The sequence below is a fragment of the Meles meles genome, chromosome 1 (genome assembly GCF_922984935.1).
Source record: "Meles meles chromosome 1, mMelMel3.1 paternal haplotype, whole genome shotgun sequence".
NCBI classification, from domain to species: Eukaryota; Metazoa; Chordata; class Mammalia; order Carnivora; family Mustelidae; genus Meles; species Meles meles.
The window spans coordinates 77732047-77752292 of NC_060066.1; the positions used below are offsets into that span (position 1 = coordinate 77732047).

The 20246-nt window shown below is 39.8% G+C and overlaps 2 pseudogenes; both read right to left on the bottom strand.

Annotated features, from left to right (window-relative positions):
* LOC123946204 overlaps positions 1 to 20246 on the bottom strand; it is a 928361-nt pseudogene that overhangs the window by 336416 nt on the left and 571699 nt on the right.
* Positions 15464 to 17061, bottom strand: LOC123951910 (annotated as a pseudogene).

The following is a 20246-nucleotide window of genomic DNA, read 5'->3' on the forward strand; positions in this document are numbered from 1 at the left end:
ACACAGAGCTCCTAAATCCTTTGGAATTTTCTGGCTCCTGGATGAGGACTGGTTGCCAGGAAGATGCTTGGAACTTTTAGCCTAAGCCACAACCCCAAGGAACAGAAGAGGTGCTGGAAATTGAGTTAACAATTGATCATACCTATGTGATGAAGTCTCCATAAAAATCCCAAAGGTATGGGATTCAGGGAGCTTCCAGGTTGATGTACACAACCACAGGTTGGGAGAGTACTCAACTCCACAGGGATAGGCACTCCTGTGCTTAGAACACTTCCGGACCTTGTCTTACGGAGCTCTTCATCTGACTGCTAATCTATATCCTTAATCATATACTGTATTTATAATAAACACAATAAATGCAAGTAAGAGTTTTCTTGAGTTTAGTGAGTTTTTCTAGGAAATAATTGAATTCAAGGGTGAAGGGGAAATCATGGGAACCTCTGATTTGTAGCTAAGTTATGGGTAACCTGGGGACCTATTACTTGCAATTGACAAGTTGAAGTGGGGTGCAGTCTTGTGGAACTGAGCCCTTAACTTGTGGAGTCTGCATTAATTCCAGCTAATATTAAAATTGAATTAAACTTTAGGATACCCAATAGGCATTGCAGAGAATTGCTTGGTTTGGGAAACACACACACACACACACACACACACACACACACACATCTGGTATCAGAAGTGCTGTCAGTACAGTAGTAGAGTAATGAGAGAGAAGCAGCACACAAAAGGAGTGTTGTTTTATCCTCCACACTCTGTAATTGCCAGAGAGTCTCTCTCTCTGTCTGGACCCCCAACCCTAGTGTACCTGAGGTATTCTTCTTCTTGTTAACACACCGTGTGTACACCTCTCTCTCAGCATTTATCACAACAATATATTTGTTGATTTGTCTGTTTTCCCCATCCATTTTTAAGCTGTTTAGATGCAAGTTCTCTTTCTCTCTCTCTCTCTCTCTCTCTCTCTCTCTCTCTCTCTCTATATATATATATATATATATATATATATCAGATAAAATAGTTTTAACATATTAAATTAAGTTTGTCTCCTTAAATATTTTAATAATTCCTCTACCTCCCTTTCTTTTTAATTTGAGCTATCTATAATAAAATTTTGCTGAACAAAAATAAACTGCAGCTTCGTCCAAATGGAATAATAATTAGAAATTTGGAACAAGCTATCTGAATTAATGTGTTTCTACTGTGCTCAGAATAATTATAGAATATTAGAACCAGAAGAAATACTAACTTATTTACACACGTGCTTATTAGGCTCTTCCAGGTTAGCTAAGAAGATAGGAAGGATAAAGATCTGAAATCGCTATCTGGGGCTGGAAAGGAAGGTCATGTGAGGAGAGTGCCATGTCCAGCCTCTGACAGCAGCTCTGTGATTAAACAACTCCTAGCTGTCTTCTCATGAACAGGCATACACTACTGCCAGAGCTGGAACTACTGTTATAGAGCCACTGCTCTAATGGCTACCTATTCCCAGCTTGTCGTGAGCCATTATTTCTATCACTACTCTCTCCTGCCTAGGATAGCAAGTACTGATGTTCTCTACAAGCCTAAAACTCAAACCAAACCAAAATTCACAGGTTCAGGTTTCTTCAGATAGCTACTCTCCTTCCTGCTGCATGGACATCTTGTGCATGCCCACCTACTAAGATGCTGGTCACCCTGTAAATTAGTTGCCTTTTGCACAAGCACTTCCTTGATGAGTTAGAATGGTAAGGTATGTTCCAGCTTCTTAGAGGTCCTAAGAGTGTGGAATGAGCTTAAGTTACACCACTGGGAGCTCCTCCTTCACTGAACAGAGGCAGAAAGTGAAACCTAAAAAGTTAGATGATCACTGCAAGAAGGGTTCCATTCAAAGCCTACCCTGAAGCACATCATCTCCCCATAATAAGAAACTGACTCTTCGTCTCAGTCCTTTTGACCTATCCAAATGTTTGGAGTAAGCCCGCAAGGGCTGAATTAACAGATATATCAGGTTTATGGAATGTGTAAACATATTGCCAATGTATGTTTTATTAGAATTATTTGGCTTAAAAATTAAGGATGGTTATGGTTTCTGGATTGGTATGTAAGGACATTAGAGGGTCACCACTTTATCTTAACAACAGACACAAAGCTGAACAAACTGAAAAATCAACACTTTTTTTGGATCTTTAAGAGGATTAAGGTCAAGGGGCAAACTGTTTCCAACAAAATTGGACAGATAGAGAATTACAATATACTGGAGTAGAAACCTCCCCAGGAACCAGTAATAGAGTCAGAAAATCTGAGCTGTATTGATAAATTTCTGGAGGCTAGGCCTGTACAAATCTGAGAATTAAAGGCTTTAAGGGAAACCAGTCATAGAGGACTGTCACACTTCTGTGACCTTACCATCAGGAGCTTGACTGGTGCTCACAGGAAATATCACAGTAAATTCCCTTCATGTTTCTGGCAGAGATAGTGGAAAGGAGTCATTTGGAAATATGCCAGAGCACTCTATTCTTCTTAACATGGTCTATCTTTGAGAAAAACTTAGTTAACCTGCTAGAAAACCTGCTGGCATTTTCTCTGAACCTATTTGACCTAAGGAGGAAAATACCCAACTTCAGCCTTTGTGGAGTTAAAAAAAAAAAAAACCCAACAAAACAAAAACCAGAAATAGTTGGGAAGTTCACAATCTAGAGGCATAGGCACACTAAAAGACTGAGACCTAACCATAGCACTGTAGAATGCTTCCGTCTCACTAGAACTACGACTACATTACCAAAGGCCTACTTACTGTTGTTCATTTCCCCTGGAACATCATATCCAGTAACCAGAGAAAATTACAAAGCATATTAAAAGGCAATAAACACAGTTTGAAGAGAAAAAGCAAGTACCAGAACTGACCATGACAGGGATGTTGGAATTTTCAGACAGGGAATTTAAAACAGTGAAGATTGGACATCAGGAGAAGACAGCAGAGTAGGAAGTTCCTAACCTCACTCTTCAGCCCCTGGATACAGCTAGAAAACACCAACGTCAGTGTAAATAATCCAGAAAATGACCTGAAGACTAGCACAAGAGACTCCCCACAGCTAAATGTAGAGCAAGCCCACATTCAAGACAATAGGAAGGCCAGAGATATAGTCGGGAGTCAAATAGACCTGTGAGACTGTCTGCAGGAGGAAGGGATGCTGTGGGCTCAGGGAGGGGAGAGGAACAGACCCCACACCAGGCATCCCAGGCATGGGAGATCCAAACTGGGAAAACAAATCAGCAATTATTTGGCTTTGAAAACCAGAGTGGGCAAACAATCAGTTCCATCTGGAACTTTAAAAACCAGGAGCTTGGTTCTAGGAGAGCCGGAGATAGCACAACAAACACCCCTCCTGAGATACAGCACAGAAGTAGCAGTTTGAGAAATGCCTAGAGTACACAGGAAGATTGATTGATTGATTGATTTCTTAATCTCAGAGTATGTGCTGGAGGGCAAGGATTTTTGGGAGACTTCACCCAGAACAAAACAGCTGGCAGGTACCATTTTGCTCCCCTGCACCCCAGCCTAAATACAGGGATACCTGAGGGAACTAGCATAGCATCAATACTCTAGAACTAGCTTGCAAACAGTATGCCTTGTCCCCACACAGTTCTCTGAAACCATACCTTCCATCCCAACCTGACTCCCTAGGAGTTTTCCAGGCAGCTACAGGTCCTGTTCAGCTGCAGGCCAGCTCTAATCTTGCTGGCACCATGTGTCCTGCCCCCCACATTCTGCAGACCTGCTCCCACCAATACACCCTTGGGGCGGAGCCCATCAAATGCACTGTTTCAAGCCTAGCACTATGCAAGCAGTCCAATAGCAGCCAGCACTACTCCAAAGTGATTCCTTTCTGAGAAGAGGAGAAGATAACCACACACACCGGTTCCACTGTGGACCCAGCAATGAGCTAGGGGCAGACATCTGGTATGACTGCAGGCCCCATCCACCAATGAAAACTTCTCAAGGGAAAACACAGGCAAAGCACCCTGCAGTTTCGTGTTACTGCATGTTTAGCAAATGCCTGGTCTGACAACACGATTTTCAGGTGGTTCCACACTAACGCACTAACAACACAGAGACCAAACCCTGCATACAACAGGCAAAGAGAACCATTACAGATGACTGGACTGAAGGCAAACATGGCTCAGCCACATCAAAAGGGTACATACAACACATATAGGAGAAAACCCTAAAGTGCCAGTTTTTGTTGAACAAAGGACAGAGCACTACTTATGAAGGACCTCTCCTTCATAAGGCTACTACTTCCAAGAGCAGGAGATAGATGTAGGTGACTTTTGTAATACATGGAAACAGACACAGAGAGTTAGACAAAATGAAGAAACAAGAAAAAAAGAAGGTTACAAATGAAAGAACACGACAAAATCACAGCAAGAGAGCTAAACGAAGTGGAGATTAGTAATATACCTGATACAGAATTTAAAGTAATGGTCATAAAAAGAGAAAAGAATGGAGGATCTAAAGGAGGTCCTGGAAAAGAGATAGAACACATAAAAAAGAACAAGTCAGAGATGAACATCTTAAGTAAAATTAAAAATATGCTAGGGAATAAATAGTAGACTAGAGGAAGTAGAGGAATGGATCAGTGATCTGGAGGGTAGAATAATAGAAAGGAATGAAGCTGAACAGCAGAGAGAAAAAAGAATTATAATAAATGAAAATAGACGAATGGAAATAAGTGACACCATCAAGTGCAATAGCATTAGCATTACAGAGGTCCCAGAAGGAGAAGAGAGAGAAAAGAGAGCAGAAAGTTTATCTGAAGAAATAACAGCTGAAAGCTTCCTGAGTATGGGGAAGGAAATAGATATCCAGATCATGGAGGCACAGAGGGCCACCAACAAAATCAACAAAAGGAGGTCCACACCAAGACGCATAGTAATTGAAATAACAAAAAGTACTGATAAAGAGAGAATATTTAAAGCTGCAAGAGAAACCAGTTACAGACAAGAAAATCCCATAAGGCTATCAGCTGATTTTTCAGCAGAAATTTTATAAACCAGAAGAAAGTGGCATCATATATTCAGGGAATGACAGGGAAAGAACCTGCAATCAAAAATACTTTATCCAGCAAGGCTATCATTCAGAATAAAAGGAGAAATAAAGAGTTAAAGGAACTCATCACCACTAAGGCCACTCTATAAGGAATGTTAAAGGGGACCCTTAGAGTAAAAAGGAAAGACCAAAAGTAAGAATAAGAAAAGTAGGAAGGAAAAAAAAATAAAATAAAATTAAGTGTATCTGTAATTATCAGTGAAAGGATTTATCAATTAAAAGAATGTAAAATATGGGGCACCTGGGTGGCTCAGTGGATTAAGCCGCTGCCTTCGGCTCAGGTCATGATCTCAGGGTCCTGGGATCAAGCCCCGCAACCGGCTCTCTGCTCCACAGGGAGCCTGTTTCCTCCTCTCTCTCTGCCTGCCTCTCTGCCTACTTGTGATCTCTCTCTCTGTCAAATAAATAAATAAATAAATAAATAAATAAATAAATAAAAAAGGATGTAAAATATGACACCATATACCTAAAATTTGGGGGGTGGGGAAAAAAGTAAAGAATGGGTTCAATCTTAAGAGACCATCAACTTAATATAGACTGCTGTATGCATGAGATGTTAGGTACAAACCTAATGGTAATTGAGAATCAAAATTAGTAATATATATGCAAAAAATAATGTGAAAAGAACTAAATAAATCACAAAACAAAGCCAGAAAACTGTGAGAGAAGAGAGCAAGAGAAGAATGGAAGAGAGAACTACACAAACAACCATAAAACAAGTAACAAAATGGCAGTAAGTACATACCTATCAATAATTACTTTGAATTTAATAAACTAAATGATCCAATCAAAAGACATAGGGTGATGGCATGGATAAGAAAGGAAAAAACCATTGATATACTGCCCACAAGAGTCCCATTTCTGAGCACATGCAGACTGACAGTGAGAGAAGGGAAAGTATTTATTATGCAAATAGAAATGAAATAAAAGCCAGGATAGCAAAACTTACATCAGGCAAAACAGACTTTAAAACAAAGATTGTAACAAGAGACAAAGAAGGACACTATATAATCATAAAGGGAACAAATCCAACGAGGAGCTCTAACAATTGTAAATATTTACGTAGCCAACATGTGAGAACCCAAATACATAAAGCAGCTAATAACACACTTAAAGGAAGTAATCCACACCAATACAATACTAGGGGAGTTTAACACTCCATTTACATCAATGGATAGATCATCTAAATAGAAAATCAACAAGGAAACATAGCTTTGAATGACACATAGAACTAGAGGATTTAACATATATATTCAAGACATTGCATCTTAAAAACAGCAGAATACACATTCTTTCAGGTGCGCATATTATACTCCCTAGAAGAGATGACATGTTAGGCCATAAAACAAGTCTCAACAAATTATAAAAGACTAGAATTTTACCATGCATCTTTTGACCACACCATTATGACACTAGAAATCAAGCACAAGTAAAAATCTGGAAAGAATGCAAATATACAGAGGCTTAATAACATGCTACTAAACAATGAGTGGGTCAACCAAGACATCAAAGAGGAAATTAAAAAAAATACATGGAGACAGATGAAAATGAAAGCACAATGATCCAAATTCTTTGATGTTACAAAAGATGTTCTGAGAGGGAAGATGATAGCAGTACAGGCATACCTCCAGAAGCAAGAAAAATTAAATAAATAAACAAACAAACAAAAAACTCACCTTACACCTAAAGGATCTAGAAAAAGGACAAACAAAATCCAAATCAGTAGAAAGGAGGAAATAATAAAGATTAAAGCAGAAATAAACAATATAGAAACTTCAAAAACCAATAGAAGAGATCAATGATACCAGTAGATAAACAAATTTGAAATGAACAATGAGAAATAACAGCTAATGCCATGGAAACACAAAGGATTATATGGGATTACTATGAAAAGTTATATTCAATAAATTGGGAAACCTAAAGAAAAGGATAAATCTTTGGAAGCATATAACCTCCTGAACTGGAACCAGAAGGAAGTGGAAAATTTGAACAGACCGATTTCCAGCAATGAAATTGAATAAAGAGAAATCAACAAAAAATCCAATTTATAATTGCCCCCTAAACTATAAAATATCTAGGAATAAACTTAAGCAAGGAGGTAAAAGACCTGTACTCTGAAAACTATAAACAGTGATGAAAAAAATTGAAAACACCAAGGAAAAATCATTCCGTGTTCATAGATTGGGAGAAATCCAATATTGTTAAAATGTCCACACTACCCAAAGTAATCTACAGATTTAAAACAGTTTCTACCAAAATACCAACAACATTCTTTTAAAAGATTTTATTTATTTGAGAGAGAGAGATAGAGAGAAAGCACAAATGGTAGGGGAGGGTAGAGGGACAAAAAGACTCCCTGCTGAGCAGGGAGCACAATACAGGATAGATCCCAGGACCCTGGGATCATGACTGAGCCGAAGGCAGACATTTAGCCAACTGAGCCATCCAGGCCCCCCAACAACATTGTTTACAGAACTAGAAAAAACAATCCTAAAATTTGTTGGGAACCACAACAGACCTGGAACAGCCAAAGAAATTATGAAAAAGTCAAATAAAACTGGAGGTATCATGATTGCAGATGTCAAGCTATATTACAAAGCTATAGTCATCAAGACAGTATGGTACTGACACAAAAATAGACCTATGGAACAGATTAGAAATCCCCCAAATAAATACTTGGTTATATGCTCAATTAATCTTCAACAAAGGAGGCAAGACATTGCCATGGGGAAAAGTTTCAACAAATGGTTTTGAGAAAACTGGACAGCTACATGCAAAAGAATAAAAGTGGACCCCTTTCTTACACCATATACAAAAATACTTTTAAAAATAGATTAAAGACCTAAATGCAAAACTTGAAACCATAAAAATCCTATAGTAAACATGGGCAGCAACCTTTTCAACATTGGCCATAACAACTTTTTTCCAGATATGTCTCCTGGGGAAAGGGACACAAAAGCAAAAATAAACTATTGGGACTATATCAAAATAAAAAGCTTCTGCACAGTGAAGTAAACAATCAATAAAACTAAAAGGCAACCTAGTGAATGGGAGCAGGTATTTGGAAATGACCTATTTGATAAAGGATTAGTATTCAAAATATATAAAGAACTTATAAGGCTCAATGCTCAAAAACCAAATATTCCAATTTATAAATGGGCTGAAGACATGAACAGGCATTTCTCCACAGAAGACACTCAGAAGGCCAACAGACACATGAAAAAAATGTTCATTATCATCTACTCTCAAGGAAATGCAAATTAAAACTACAATGAGATATCAACTCATACTTGTCAGAATGGCTAACATCAAAAACATAAAAAATAAGTGTTGGTGAAGATGGGGAGAAAAAGGAAACCTTGTGCACCCTTGGTGAGAATGTAAACTGGTACAGTCACTGGGGAAAACAGAATGAAGTTTTCTCAAAAAAATTAAAAATAGAACTATTATATAATCCAGTAATCCCACTCCTGGGTATTTTCCCCAAAGAATATGAAAATACTACTTGGCTAAGATATGTGTACCCTATGTTTATGGCAGCATTATTTATTATATCTAAATTATGGAAGCAATCCAAGTATTCATCAATAGATGAACGGCTAAAGAAGTGGGAGAATATATATGTGTGTGTGTATATAGATATAGATATAGATATAGATTACATTATGTATCTATATCTATATATTACATTATATATCTATATATATAATATAATACTCAGCCATAAAAAGAATGAAATCTTGCCACTTACAACAACATGAAGGAATCTAAAAAGTAAAATGTTAAGTGAAATAAGTCAGAGAAAGACAAATACATGAATTCATTTGTATGTAGAGTTTAAGAAATGAAACAAATGATCAAAGAAAATGAGACAAACCAAAAAAAATGACTTTTAATATAGAACAAACTGAAGGTTACCAGAAGGAAGGTGGGTGGAGGATGGGTGGAATTGGTGACCAGGACTAAGAGTACAGTTATCACGATGAGCACTGAGTAATGCATAGAATTGTTAAGTCATTTTATTATACACCTGAAACTAATATAACACTGTATGTTAAATATACTGGAATTCTTTAAAATGTAATTTTAAAAACCAACTATGATTAATATGCTAAGGGCTCCAGTACATAAATTAGACAGCATACAAGAACAGAGAGGCAGAGAGATGGAAATCCTAAGGAAAAAAACAATGCCAAAGATAGTAACAGTGCCAGAAACAAAGAGTGACTTTTTGGGCTCATTAACAGACTGGACATGCAAAAGATCTTGGAGCTTGAGGATGTATAAATAAAAACCTCTAAGAGTAAAAAATATGGGAATAAAGAATGAAAAACTGAACAGAATATCCAAGAATGTGGGACAACTATAAAAGATGTAACATATGTGCAATGGGAATACCAAAGGATAAGAGAGAAAGGAGTAGAAATGAAACTGAAGCAATAATGACTGAGAACTTCTCCAAATTAATGTCACACATCAAACTGCATATCCAGGAAGCTTAGAAAACAAGCAGGATAAATACAAACCCAAAGCAAAACAAACCAAACAAAAAAACCTCATACACATGGCAACCACTAAAAATAGCTAAAAGAAAATATAGTTAATATGTTAAGAAAAAGAGATAACTTGGAACAAAAGAAAAATGCTTAATTAAAAACAACACGATGGAATACTATGCAGCCATCAAAAGAAATGAAATCTTGCCATTTGCGACGACGTGGATGGAACTAGAGCGTATCATGCTTAGTGAAATAAGTCAATCGGAGAAAGACAACTATCATATGATCTCCCTGATATGAGGACATGGAGAAGCAACATGGGGGGGTAGGGGGATAGGAGAAGAATAAATGAAACAAGATGGGATTGGGAGGGAGACAAACCATAAATGACTCTTAATCTCACAAAACAAACTGGGGGTTGCTGGGGGGAGGTGGGATTGGGAGAGGGGGAGCGGGCTATGGACATTGGGGAGGGGAGGCGAACCATAAGAGACTATGGACTCTGAAAAACAACCTGAGGGTTTTGAAGGGTCAGGGGTGGGAGGTTGGGGGAACAGGTGGTGGGTGATGGGGAGGGCACGTTTTGCATGGAGCACTGGGTGTTGTGCAAAAAGAATGAATACTGTTACGCTGAAAAAATTAATAAAAAGGGAAAAAAAAAGAATACAAGAAATATAAAAAAAAAAACAAAAAAAAAAACAACATGACAGAAAAAGAGGGGAAGACAAAAATAGAAAAAATTGGGGTGACAGATAGAAAATAGTAACATGATAAATATTAATCCAATTATGTCAGTAATCACCTTGAATGTCAATCATCTAAATATGACAGTAAAAAAATCATCAGAATGGATTAAAAAAAACCCAACTCTATGTAGTCTGTAAGAAAACAACTTTATTTATTTACTTATTTATCTTAAAAAATTTTTAGGTATTTATTTGACGGAGAGAGACACAGCGAGAGAGGGAACACAAGCAGGGGGAGTGGGAGAGGGAGAAGCAGGCCTCCTGCTGAGCAGAGAGCCCCATGCGGGGCTGGATCCCAAGACCCCAGGACCACGACCTGAACAGAAGGCAGATACCCAACCACTGAGCCACCCAGGGGCCTGTGGCTCAGTGGATTAAGCCGCTGCCTTCGGCTCGGGTCATGATCTCAGGGTCCTGGGATCAAGCCCCGCATTGGGCTCTCTGCTCCGCAGGGAGCCTGCTTCCTCCTCTCTCTCTGCCTGCCTCTCTGCCTACTTGTGATCTTTCTCTCTGTCAAATAAATAAATAAAATCTTTTAAAAAAAAAAAGAAAACAACTTTAAAACATAAAGACATACATAAATTAAAAGTAAGTTAATAAAGAAATATTTAATGCTAATATTGATCAGAAGGAAATGAAGATTATAATACTAATATTAGACTGAACAAACATGGAAGCAAGGGAAGTCAGTCTCCAAGGAAACATAACAGTTCTTAGTGTGTGTGAACTTAATAAACAATCATCAAAATATATGAGGCCAAAATTTATGAGGCAAAAACTGGTAGAAGTACTAAGAGAAATAGATGAATACATTATTTATATTTGGAGACTTCAGCACCCCTTTATCAGAAATGGATAGATCTAGCAGGCAGAAAATCAGTAAGGACACAAATGAAATCAACATTGCTATTAATCACCTGGCTATAATGGACATCCATAGACTATTTCATCTAACAGCAGACAGACATTCTTCTCAAGCTCATATGGAACATTAATCGAGATAGACCACATGCTGGACCAAATACAAACCATGACCAAATGGGATTTATTACAGGTATGCAAGATTGGTTTACCATCTGAAAATCAATTAATGTAATACTTCACAGCAACAGGCTAAATAAAATCACATGATCATATCAAATCATATCAATAGATGCAAAAAAAAGTATTTGACAAAATCCAATACCCATTCATGATAAAAACTCCCTGTAAACTAGGAATAGAGGGGAATTTCCTCAACCTGGTAAAGAATATCTATTAAAAAAACTCTACAGCTAACATTATACTTAATGATGAGAAAATAGAAGCTTTCCCATTAAGATCAGGAATAAAGCAGGGATGTCTCTCTCACCATTCTTTTTCAATACTGCACTAGAAGTATTAGCTAATGCAGTATAATAATGAAAGGAAATTAAAAGTATATAGACAGGGAAGGAAGAAATAAAAATGTCTTGTTTGGCATTATTATCTATGTAAAAAATCCAAATGAATCCATAAAAATATTCTGGAACTAATAAATGATTATTGTAAGGTTTTAAGATATAATATTGATGTACATAAGTCAATAGCTTTCCTATATACCAGCAGCAATTAACAGGTGAAATTTGAAACTGAAAATGTAACATCATTTACATTAGAAATGTCAAAAATGAAATATTTAGATATAAATGTATGAAAAGTACAAATTCTACATGAAGAAACAAAAAAATCTGATGAATCAAAGATGAAATAAAATTAATTTCTGGTCTATCTATGAAAGATATTTTTGAGAGAATGAAGAAAGAAACTATAGATTTAGAGAAAATATTTATAAAAGATATACCTGATAAAGAGCTATTATTCAAAATATATAAAGAACTCTTTTTTAAAAAAATCTTAAAACTCAAGAGGATAATAACCAAAAAAAAAAAAAAAAAAGGCACCTGGGTGGCTCAGTGGATTAAGTCTGCCTTCGGCTCAGGTCATGATCTCCGGGTCCTGGGATTGGGATTGAGTTCCATATCTGGCTCTCTGCTCAGCAGGGAGCCTGCTTCCTCCTCTCTCTCTCTCTGCCTGCCTTTCTGCCTACTTGTGATCTCTCTCTGTCAAATAAATAAATAAAATCTTTAAAAAGAAAAAAAAAAGGAGAGAGACTGAAAATAAACCAATGATCTTAACAGACACCTCACCAAAGAAAAGATATAAATGGCAAATAAACATGAAAAAAAAATGCTGCACATCATATGTCATCAGAAAATGTGAATTATAACAATAAGATACCACTATACACCTATTAGAAAGGCCAAAATCTGGGACATTGACAACAGCAAAGGCTGGCAAGGCTGTGGAGCAACAGGAATTCTCATTTATTCTGGTGGGAATACAAAACAGTGGATTCACTTTGAATGACTATTTGGTGTGTTTTTTTTTTTCTTTCAAGCTGAACATACTCTTCCCACACAACCTAGTCATTACATTACTTGATATTTACTCAAAGCATTCGGAAACTTATACCCCCACAACCCTGTTCTTAAATGTTTAGAGCAACATTATTCATAATTACCAAAACTTAGAAGCAACTAAGATGTTCTTTAGTGGGTGAATGGAGAAACTATGATACATCTAAACCATGGAATATTGTTCAGCACTATAAAGAAATGACTTATCAAGCTATGAAAAGTCACAGAGGAAAGTTAAACACGTATTACTAAGTGAAAAAAGCCAATATGAAAAAACTATACACTGTATGATTGTAAAGATATTCTGGATAAAGCAAAATTATGGAGACAGTAAAAAAAGATCAGTGGTTGCCAGGAGTTGGGGGACAGATGAATAGGTGAATTACCAGGATTTTAGGGTAGTGAAACAATGCTGTATGATACTACAGTAGTAAATATATATCATTATACATTTGTCCAAACCCCCAGAACATACACCAAGAGTGAACCCTATTGTAAACTGTGGACTTTGGGTGGTAATGATCTGGGGTCCTCAGTTATAACCAATGTACTAATCTGGGTGGGGGGATGTTGATAATGTGGGGAGGGCAAGGAGTAGAAAGGAAATCTCTGTACCTTTCTCTCATATTTGCTTTAAACCTAAAACTGCTCTAAAAATAGTCTTTAAAAAAATTAAGAATGGCTCATATAATTGAAACACTGACTAAATGGGTCCACAACACGTTATTTTCTTTTTTGTTTGTTTTTTTTTTGTTTTTGTTTTGGGTTTTTTTCCCAAAAATTTTATTGGGGGGAAACTACAAAACATTTACAATACAATGTTTACAGTCACAATTTGTAGTGAACTGATTCCCCAAAATATATTACAACTCAAGTTGACGTATCTTGTTACATTCAAAAACCTACTTCTGTCAAAGTAGTCCTGAGTACATACATACATACTGCTCCAACCGTACCTACGTACAAACTAAAGCTACTGCTCATTCATCCACTGTCCAGGAAAGCATTCCTGCCTTTCTACACACGGGAAAAAAAAATATACAAGTTTTGGAATTTTATGTAATTAAAACAAGGCATATTCATGTACTACACCATTCTTAGTACTAAGAGGTGGCCTCTTTAGATCTATATAAGAAAGTGGTAAATATCTTCTCCTTTTGTGCAGTTGAACCCATCCTACATTCAAATTCTCTCAAGCACTGAGAGAAAAATACTTTTTTGGTTGAGGAAGATTTAAGGCAAGTTCTGGCCCTTTCCAAAGGCACTGTGAGACTAACCCCCCACCTCATTATTGCTACATGTCTTTAAACGCAGAGTATGTCACAGTAGAATTGGTGGGATAAACAAAAAACAAAATTTTGCTTCTTGCTAATTTAAAAAGCTGGAATGACAAAAAGCATGCCACATTTAAGCCTGCTTGCAAAGTATGTGGTCAACTTTTTTTTCTTTAAAGTTGGATGGGCTACACCCATTATACATTCTAAGAAAACTCATAAGATATTCCTCAAACTACTTCCACAGCATCAGGATAGATTTCTGTAAAGAAATCATGCAATCTTTCAAAACAAGGAAAGAAATTAATGAAATAAATATTACATACAATCTCTTAAATTAAGATTTTTTTACTCATTTACAATAAAATAACCAAGTGAAGTTACAAAAGGCATATATTACTGTGAAAAGAACATACACTCCACATTTTGGCGATTAATAATGGCAATCATAATTTAACATAATAAAAGAATATATATCTATTGCTTTTCATCATACTTGATAAATACAGTATGAACAAAAATTTCAGTGTATACTTTTCACAAAATAATAAATAGGTTAAATAGTTTTTTTCATATTGAGTTGGGGTGCAGTGGTGTGAATCAACTCAAAACAGCTAAAAATTCAGCAGTTATTCCCCCAAATGATTAGGAACTAAGCTCTGCCCAAGGCTTCCAGAAAGAGCAGAGAAAATGGTTCTAAAATTAAACATCCACTAAGTGATGGCAAAAAAACAGTAACCAGTAGGAAACTTTGGAATGCACGTTTGTTTTTGTTTTTTTTTCCAGACATAAAGAATTTTGTGTCAAACAAAAACCTGTGGAGCGGAGGACTACAATCAAGGCATATTCCTGATAGAATATTGGATTCCAGAAGCTTAGAGGTTTAGCAAGGTGGTGGCTGGCTGTTTGTTTACACTGGTCTGAAGACAAACGACAATTAAGAACTTCTCTCACATAAGAGTTCCCACATCTGGACTGTAACTAATGCTTTTCAAGTGAAGATACGGAATGGTGGTTGGTAGCTGCTGGTGCTGGGTTGATTTTTTTTCCCCCAAAAGTCCCAAACTCTTAGGAGACCTAAAAAAGTTTTAAGTGTTTGGTATCTTGTTCTGTTCGCATCACACCTACCCTGTTGTGAGTATTTTGTTCATCAATACAAAAGTTCATTGCCTTTTTTTTTTTTGCTCAACAAGAATGAAACTTCATAATAATAATAAAAATAATAAATAAAAAAAAAGAGAGAAAACCGAAAGGGGAGGGGTGGGGCCCCTCCCGGCACACAAGTTCGAGTCCAAGTGCTCGGTGGGGCCCGCAGACTCTGCTCATGGCCTGTCACCCCCCACTCCAGCGTCCCTCCCTGCCCGTAACAAGGACTCCAGGTGGCAGGGGCGCCCTCCAACAACCGACAGAACAGCCTTCCCCCTTCCTCCTCCTCCTCGCTGGCGCCCTCTTGCCTCAATCGTCAGAGATGGGCAGGCTGCGGCCAGGGTCGAGGCTGGGGGACTCGGAGCCGCTGAGACTGCCCGAGCTGAGTGAGCCGCTCAAGTATCTGTCAGGGTCCGACAGCGAGTCCGGGGTGCTAGGGGACGCGTCGAAGACGGGCAAATCGGACAGGCGGCGCGGCAGCTGGAAGTTGAAGGGCGGCGAGGGCGGCGCGGTGGCACTGGCAGGGAGGGGCGCGCTGGGCGGCGCCGGGGGCTGCACGGGGGTACCAGGCCCTGCTGCTGCTGCTGCTGGCTGGCTGCGATAATAGGCAGCGGCCACGGAGGCGAAGTTGTGGGTCTGGATGCCAAGCGGCGTGATGAAGCTGCTCAGTTCCGGGCCAAACGCAAAGGCGTTGTTAGCGCACGAGGCGGACCGGCAGGCTGCGCACCGAGCGCCGGGTGCCAGCAGGTCCTCCGCGCCCCCTGTGCGGTACAGCAATGCCGCCGAGGGCCGCAGCCGCCGCCGAGGCACAGCAAGTCCGAGCGCCTGAGGGCGTGGAGGCTGCGGAGGCGCATGAGCAGGACAGAGCGGAAGAGGAGCAGGACGAAGCGGCAGAGGAGCAGGAGGAGGCTGAGGAGCAAGAGGGTGGCGGCGGCGGTGCGCGACGTGGGCTGTTGAGCAGCAGCGGCGACTCTAGGCCCCCCGGGGGCTGGTAGTGGCCCGACGGAAAGCCTGAGAAGCTGAGGCTGTGATGCAGCTTGGGCAGCGGCTTCCGGGGGAAGCCGAGGTGCAGCGCGTCCCGCACGCTTAAGGCGCGCAGGTCCCCAGAGGCGCCCCCAGACGGCGCTGGCCGCCGCTCGTCTGCGTTGTGGATGAAGTGGCAGCGCGGCCAGTAGAGGCAGAAGCTGATGGTGTAGAAGGTGTGGCACAACTCGGTCTTGTACTTGCAGTGCCGGGTCAGGCTGGGTAGCTCCTGGAAGCAGTGCGCGAACTGGCACTTCTCGCTGTAGTTGCACGTGCAGCTCTCCTGGAAGGGCCGGCACAGCTCAGTCTTGTGGAGCATCGAGTTAATCTGGGAGCCGCCACCCCTGTGCTGCTGCTGCTGCTGGTGCTGCTGCGCTGGTGCTGCTGCTGGTGCTGCTGCGCTGGTGCTGCTGCTGGTGCTGGTGCTGGTGCTGGTGCTGCTGCTGCTGCTGCTGCTGCTGCTAGTGCAAGAGGTGCTGGTGCAAGAGGTGCTGGCTGTGCTTGCCCTTGCTGAAGGAGCGGTACTGAAATTTGTTCTCCTTGTTAAGCAGGGCCGTGCCTCCGCCCCCTGACAACTCCTTGAAGGTCCTGTAGGAGGCGGGGCCGCCCGCCGCCCAGCTGCCATAGTTGCTGCGGTTAGCCCCGCCCAGGAACTTGGGCGAGCAGCTGCTGGGCCTAGGCGCGGGGTGGGCGGAGAAAGCCCGTCGTGAAGCCCGAGCTAGGGGCAGCGGCCACGGGGGTCCCCACCGGCTTCTTGTCCAGCATGTTCAGATTGAGATTGGCCAGGGATTTCTCCGTCTTGCACAGGAAGTCGATATCGTAGAAGGCAGACAGAAGTGTCATCGACATGTTTCTGGATCTTGTAATGGTCGGAGTTGCAGGCACGGAGGTCCGGAGGAGCCCTCCGGGCGGCAAGGCCGGCTGGAGCTACGACGAAGAACGGGTGACCGGCGGGGGAGGGACCGAAAGTTTGCCGGGGGACGAGACAAGAGGGAAAGGGAAGCAGCGCGGCCTGATTTGAGGGTGCCCGGGGGTGCGGAGTGGGGGGAAAGAGGAGAGAGAAAAAAGAGCGCTCCTCCACTCCCCGGGGATGCTCGGCCCGCCCCCCACCACCAACCCGTGCGCGGAGCCGGCGACAGTTCCCAGACTGCTGGACCACAGCACGTTATTTTCATTTGTCATTTCATTTGTTTTCATTAACTTTAATCTAAATAAATGAGTTGGTGCCTAAAAATAAATGTCACACCACAAGGAAAACTGGTGTGAATCTTACCAGAGCTGCCGTTATGTGAAGCTCTTAGTATTTGGTTTAGAAGTTGGAAGCAAGGTAATATGGAAGGTAGAAATTCATTTAATTGATATTTATTGAGAACTAAGTTTGTGTTGGACACTGTACTAAGCTTTGAAATCAGCAGTAAATAAGGAAGATATAGTTCCTGCTCTCATGGATCATAAGTAATATATATTCAGTAGACCTATTTTCCCTTTTCTTAGAATGAAGAGTAGGGCAAATGATGGAATGAGGGCTTTAAACTAAGTCATAGAGAGTACTCTACCACAGTTTTCTAATTAAAGTATAAATGAATAACCTTAAGCAACCAAAATAGGAATCTGAACTTTAAAAATGATGATTTGACTCCAATTTTAACCAAAATTGTGAGTCAGAATAATCCCATAGGATATTTTCAATAATTAATGGCTCTGATGCTCATTAGGGTATCTTCCTTTTCCTTCTCCCCCTACTATCATTTCCCCTTATTAAAAAGAAAGTAAAACGAAACCAAAAATCTCTCAACAAATATTAGTAGTCAACATCTTAATTATTGGCTTGATTTTCAGCTTTCAAAAACTCAGTGATGTGTGATTATAAAAATCTCAGACCCCATAGTCCTGAGCAGTTGCCAGTTTGCATCACTAAAGACTCCTTATTGCCTCAGCAAGTGTCCATCCAAGTCATTCAGCACCAGGCCAATGGTAAAGAATCTGTCTTTTAATTCCACCTCTGATTTCCAGCAGATTCAAAGTTTCCTGAAACCCATTAAAACCCCAGAAGGGGGCACCTGGGTGGCTCAGTGGGTTAAAGCCTCTGCCTTCAGCTCAGGTCATGATCCCAGGGTCCTGGGATCAAGACCCACATCGGGCTCTCTGCTCAGTGGAGAGCCTGCTTCCTCCTCTCTCTCTCTCTCTGCCTGCCTCTCTGCCTACTTGTGATCTATATCTGTCAAATTAAAAAAAAAAAAAATCTTTAAAACCCCAGAAGGATAGGCTCATGCATGGAGTGCTCCTTCCTGCTGTTAATCTCAGTACCAGAAAAGACATGTTGCCAGCAGTGGAATATCAAGCAGGAGATTTCTGGAGAATCAGTCTAATATTACTCCATATTTACCACTCCTTCCCTGGAATTGAAAATGTCTGGATTCCTGGGGGAAGACACTGTTACTCAGAACTTTGAAACTCAGGTCAGGGTCAACAGATATGGACTGCACCATTCCCCAAACAAAAGGAATATTAAGCCCTAAAGTCAAATCTCATACCGTGCTCATATTTAATATCACTTCACTTAAAGTGGAGCACAGATTTACACCTTTGAGCTGTCTCCCAACTCCACTTCGTATTCTTATATAGTTTGTACACTCTGCTTCCTCAATCAAAGTCTCTCCCCATGCTTGGCCCACCAACTATTACTCTATGTAATTAGTAGATATACCCTTGCCCTCAACTTCCACCTTAAATGTTCCCAATTTAGATGGTATTGCAATCCCAAAGAGCAAATGTGAGCACCCTGAGATATTGGGCCACGAGTAGTTTCACTGGGAGAAGGACGCTTCTGATCCCCTGTACTCCTGGAAAATGAAGCAGCAGTTAGATTCACCTAGAAGCCACACAAGTTCGACTGCCTGCTAGACACTTCAGTCTTGCACACTGACTGACTCACAGGAATACTTAAGTGTCTGGGCAGCTTTATGCCTGTTTTGGTAGGATGATTTTTGGATTCGGTTTCAGGATAACATAATATTATGAAATAAAATGGAAATCTTGTCATACTAGTAAATTTATAAAACTAGGATAGATTTTTCTAAAGTCATATTCGCTTTTATTATAATAATCTATCCTCATATTTAAAAATAATGTCAATTATTATTAAAATATTATGTGATTCTATAGCTTATTGACACAGAAACGTAAGCCCTCAGACAACTTACAGCCCTCATACAGTAGTCATTTCAAGTCAACCAGGTGAGTTGAAGCTTACAGGTTTCTGTGACTCTTGAAATGAATTCATCAAGAAATTTACATTTCATTCTCTGGGTTTCCCTATTGTAATTTTGTGCATAGAAATCAAACGACTTGGTTATCTAGAAGCCCCAGAATATGCCGATCTCAATTTTTTGAGATAATGACCGAAACAAAACATTTAAAACCCTTTTTGAGACTTCTAGACTCATTGAGAATATATGTATGGATCCTTGCAAATTTTAAGAACCTTTCCATAGTTTATTTCTGCACAATCAAGAGCTCCATCTATCCTTGTCAGGATTGAGAGATTCCCATAACATGCCAGACTGATCCACAATCTTGATTGGATGCATGTTCTTACAAATCTTTTACAATTACCAGCTATAAACTTTACTGAAAGGTCTTTTTTCTGGCAGGATATGCTACTATTTAAAACATTACATAAAATACTGCTGCCTTTTTCTGATATTTAGCAATCCTACTCCCACCATCTATGTTAATCTTTGTTACATTATAATTATAGTTAAAATATAATAAAATCCAGTCAAAAATTAACACTAAATAAATCAAAATCCGGGCAAGGTTTTCAAAATGGAAGTTGATAATCTGGCTATAAAATTTGTATGATATTGGGAGGGAGACAAACCATAAATGACTCTTAATCTCACAAAACAAACTGGGGGTTGCTGGGGGGAGGTGGGGTTGGGAGAGGGGTAGGGGGTTATGGACATTGGGGAGGGTATGTGCTATTGTGAGTGCTGTGAAGTGTGTAAACCTGGCGATTCACAGACCTGTAC